The 5000-nt window shown below is 52.2% G+C and overlaps 1 non-coding gene across 1 annotated transcript in view; it reads left to right on the forward strand.

Moving 5' to 3' along the window:
- Positions 1–3501: 3501 nt before the first annotated feature.
- The window catches only part of LOC124559747, a 1910-nt gene continuing 411 nt past the window's right edge, over positions 3502–5000 (forward strand). Inside the window, exon 1 of the ribosomal RNA XR_006968904.1 lies at positions 3502–5000. This exon is cut by the window's right edge and continues 411 nt beyond it. This is a non-coding gene — a ribosomal RNA (small subunit ribosomal RNA).

The following is a 5000-nucleotide window of genomic DNA, read 5'->3' on the forward strand; positions in this document are numbered from 1 at the left end:
ACCTAACCTATGTCGTACCTTAACCTAACCTATGTCGTACCTTAACCTAACCTATGTCGTACCTTAACCTAACCTATGTCGTACCTTAACCTAACCTATGTCGTACCTTAACCTAACCTATGTCGTACCTTAACCTAACCTATGTCGTACCTTAACCTAACCTATGTCGTACCTTAACCTAACCTATGTCGTACCTTAACCTAACCTATGTCGTACCTTAACCTAACCTATGTCGTACCTTAACCTAACCTATGTCGTACCTTAACCTAACCTATGTCGTACCTTAACCTAACCTATGTCGTACCTTAACCTAACCTATGTCGTACCTTAACCTAACCTATGTCGTACCTTAACCTAACCTATGTCGTACCTTAACCTAACCTATGTCGTACCTTAACCTAACCTATGTCGTACCTTAACCTAACCTATGTCGTACCTTAACCTAACCTATGTCGTACCTTAACCTAACCTATGTCGTACCTTAACCTAACCTATGTCGTACCTTAACCTAACCTATGTCGTACCTTAACCTAACCTATGTCGTACCTTAACCTAACCTATGTCGTACCTTAACCTAACCTATGTCGTACCTTAACCTAACCTGTATTGCGCCTTAACCTAACCTGTATTGCGCCTTAACGTAACCTGTATTGCGCCTTAACGTAACCTGTATTGCGCCTTAACGTAACCTGTATTGCGCCTTAACGTAACCTGTATTGCGCCTTAACGTAACCTGTATTGCGCCTTAACGTAACCTGTATTGCGCCTTAACGTAACCTGTATTGCGCCTTAACGTAACCTGTATTGCGCCTTAACGTAACCTGTATTGCGCCTTAACGTAACCTGTATTGCGCCTTAACGTAACCTGTATTGCGCCTTAACGTAACCTGTATTGCGCCTTAACGTAACCTGTATTGCGCCTTAACGTAACCTGTATTGCGCCTTAACGTAACCTGTATTGCGCCTTAACGTAACCTGTATTGCGCCTTAACGTAACCTGTATTGCGCCTTAACGTAACCTGTATTGCGCCTTAACGTAACCTGTATTGCGCCTTAACGTAACCTGTATTGCGCCTTAACGTAACCTGTATTGCGCCTTAACGTAACCTGTATTGCGCCTTAACGTAACCTGTATTGCGCCTTAACGTAACCTGTATTGCGCCTTAACGTAACCTGCATTGCGCCTTAACGTAACCTGCATTGCGCCTTAACGTAACCTGTATTGCGCCTTAACGTAACCTGCATTGCGCCTTAACGTAACCTGCATTGCGCCTTAACGTAACCTGTATTGCGCCTTAACGTAACCTGTATTGCGCCTTAACGTAACCTGTATTGCGCCTTAACGTAACCTGTATTGCGCCTTAACGTAACCTGTATTGCGCCTTAACGTAACCTGTATTGCGCCTTAACGTAACCTGTATTGCGCCTTAACGTAACCTGTATTGCGCCTTAACGTAACCGATATTGCGCCTTAACGTAACCTATATTGCGCCGTAACGTAACCTATATTGCGCCGTAACGTAACCCACATTGCCCCTTAACGTAACCTATATTGCGCCGTAACGTAACCTATATTGCGCCGTAACGTAACCCACATTGCCCCTTAACGTAACCCACATTGCCCCTTAACGTAACCCACATTGCCCCTTAACGTAACCCAACACACGTTGGGCCTTAACCCAACACACGTTGGGCCTTAACCCAACACACGTTGGGCCTTAACCCAACACACGTTGGGCCTTAACCCAACACACGTTGGGCCTTAACCCAACACACGTTGGGCCTTAACCTGCTCTGTAATTGTCATACGACGCGTTAAATTAGTGTAGTGTTGCCTAACTGCAACCCCCGCAATATAGTTTGCTACTCGCACTGCCCGGTCCCCAGTGTATCGCTTCATGTTAAACACCTTGCAGCTATACACTGTAATGTGGATGGCAGCAGGACGTACATGCTCAATGCCCTTTGCAGTTGTTCATTGGCATTTGCAGTTGTTCATTGGCATTCGCATGGCGAAGCACTTAGCCTACGCTGTGGTACGGCCTGTGTCAACTGTCCGCTGATGTTGTACGTCCAAATCACACACTGTACTGCACATTGGTCCTCATGTACTGAATGATACATCGTGGTACATGTGACCGTACAACGACTGCGCCAACAACGGCGAACCATGCGGTCCAAATGTTGTGCACTCAGCTACGTGTCGTCTCCCTATAAGAGCTGGATTGCAGTGTGGTATGCCCTGGATGGCGATCAGCATGAGCCGTCTGTTGATGTAGTGGCGCGTGTTGTCAGACGTAGTCGTCTCTTCTCACACACCGTGATAGCACGGTGCACTGCGTTCCACATCTGCGACATGCGACAGAGGCCGGTTGACAGTCGTTCGCGCAATGGACATCGCATACGTACGGGGGCCACCTTCCACGTGTTCGCTAAGCGTGGACATGTTGTTGCGTGTATGTGGGCAGACAGTGTGTCGTGACACCTGACACAGGCATGCAACAATCGTTGAATTTGCAAATGGCGATGGACGCCTACGTTTGCTGGTGACGTTACGCAAATGAACAACTGGTAAACCGTTGTGGTGCGGTTGTTCTCGCTAGGGGTGAATCAGTGATGGCGACGATCGGTTGAGCTACCAACCGGTTGTTGCAGCGATACCCACCATGCCCACGAACGTGAATGGCATGTGGGTGTGAAGCGATACGCGGCGGTGGCTGGGTGGGACCGTCCCCGGCCGGTGAGGGGGGGCCTCCCGGCGTGTTGGCCGTGCGGTGCGTGGGCGCACGCGCTACAGCCGGCTGGTGGGGGCGGCCAGTGGCAGGCGCGCCGGCCGACGGAGGCGGCAGGCGGCGCAGCTGCGCGCCGGCGCACCCTGCACGCGGCGCCGTGCGGCCAAAGTAGGTCCTCGCGGGCCCGGTGCGAAGCGCGGTGGACATCTGCAGTGTGCTGGTCCGATTGAGGACTGTGTGCGCTGAGGATGCGCCGCCGCCCGGCGCTCGGCGCCGCGACGCCGTCTGCTGCTCGGTCGCCTCTGCGGTTCTCGCAGGTGGTTTGTATCGCAGCTGTGCGGACGTGTTGGCGCGTGCGCTGTGCTGGGAGAGTTCGCTTCGGCACCCAAGTGGGGCTTTTGTCCTTCTGTGGCGCTGGCGTTGGAGCTGCCGGTCACCGTAGGTGGCGCGTGTTGTCTCCCGCCGGCAATGCCACGACAGCACGCTCCCGGGCCTCTGTCGGCAGCGGCAAGCTCAGTTGGGAGCACGGGTGGTCGCACCTAAAGCGTCTACTCGCCAAACTCCGGGCGATTGCGCCTCTCTCGAACCCGACCAAGTACTTAGGACGGCGCTGCGCGCCGCCGGGACCTGAGAGGGTTTCGAGGTGTATGGTGCAGGGGAGCTCAGCCTCCTCCTGTTTGCAGAATAATTGAGCGGACGCTTGCGTGTTCGCGCGGGCCCCCGGGACACACTCCCGGGCGGCCGGCTGCTCAGCTCTAGTTGACGCAGCTCCCTGGTTGATCCTGCCAGTAGTCATATGCTTGTCTCAAAGATTAAGCCATGCATGTCTCAGTACAAGCCGCATTAAGGTGAAACCGCGAATGGCTCATTAAATCAGTTATGGTTCCTTAGATCGTACCCACGTTACTTGGATAACTGTGGTAATTCTAGAGCTAATACATGCAAACAGAGTCCCGACCAGAGATGGAAGGGACGCTTTTATTAGATCAAAACCAATCGGTCGGCTCGTCCGGTCCGTTTGCCTTGGTGACTCTGAATAACTTTGGGCTGATCGCACGGTCCTCGTACCGGCGACGCATCTTTCAAATGTCTGCCTTATCAACTGTCGATGGTAGGTTCTGCGCCTACCATGGTTGTAACGGGTAACGGGGAATCAGGGTTCGATTCCGGAGAGGGAGCCTGAGAAACGGCTACCACATCCAAGGAAGGCAGCAGGCGCGCAAATTACCCACTCCCGGCACGGGGAGGTAGTGACGAAAAATAACGATACGGGACTCATCCGAGGCCCCGTAATCGGAATGAGTACACTTTAAATCCTTTAACGAGTATCTATTGGAGGGCAAGTCTGGTGCCAGCAGCCGCGGTAATTCCAGCTCCAATAGCGTATATTAAAGTTGTTGCGGTTAAAAAGCTCGTAGTTGGATTTGTGTCCCACGCTGTTGGTTCACCGCCCGTCGGTGTTTAACTGGCATGTATCGTGGGACGTCCTGCCGGTGGGGCGAGCTGAAGGCGTGCGACGCGCCTCGTGCGTGCTCGTGCGTCCCGAGGCGGACCCCGTTGCAATCCTACCAGGGTGCTCTTGAGTGAGTGTCTCGGTGGGCCGGCACGTTTACTTTGAACAAATTAGAGTGCTTAAAGCAGGCAAGCCCGCCTGAATACTGTGTGCATGGAATAATGGAATAGGACCTCGGTTCTATTTTGTTGGTTTTCGGAACCCGAGGTAATGATTAATAGGGACAGGCGGGGGCATTCGTATTGCGACGTTAGAGGTGAAATTCTTGGATCGTCGCAAGACGAACAGAAGCGAAAGCATTTGCCAAGTATGTTTTCATTAATCAAGAACGAAAGTTAGAGGTTCGAAGGCGATCAGATACCGCCCTAGTTCTAACCATAAACGATGCCAGCCAGCGATCCGCCGCAGTTCCTCCGATGACTCGGCGGGCAGCCTCCGGGAAACCAAAGCTTTTGGGTTCCGGGGGAAGTATGGTTGCAAAGCTGAAACTTAAAGGAATTGACGGAAGGGCACCACCAGGAGTGGAGCCTGCGGCTTAATTTGACTCAACACGGGAAACCTCACCAGGCCCGGACACCGGAAGGATTGACAGATTGATAGCTCTTTCTTGATTCGGTGGGTGGTGGTGCATGGCCGTTCTTAGTTGGTGGAGCGATTTGTCTGGTTAATTCCGATAACGAACGAGACTCTAGCCTGCTAACTAGTCGCGTGACATCCTTCGTGCTGTCAGCGATTACTTTTCTTCTTAGAGGGAC

This window comes from Schistocerca americana, unplaced genomic scaffold, assembly GCF_021461395.2.
Source record: "Schistocerca americana isolate TAMUIC-IGC-003095 unplaced genomic scaffold, iqSchAmer2.1 HiC_scaffold_1050, whole genome shotgun sequence".
NCBI classification, from domain to species: Eukaryota; Metazoa; Arthropoda; class Insecta; order Orthoptera; family Acrididae; genus Schistocerca; species Schistocerca americana.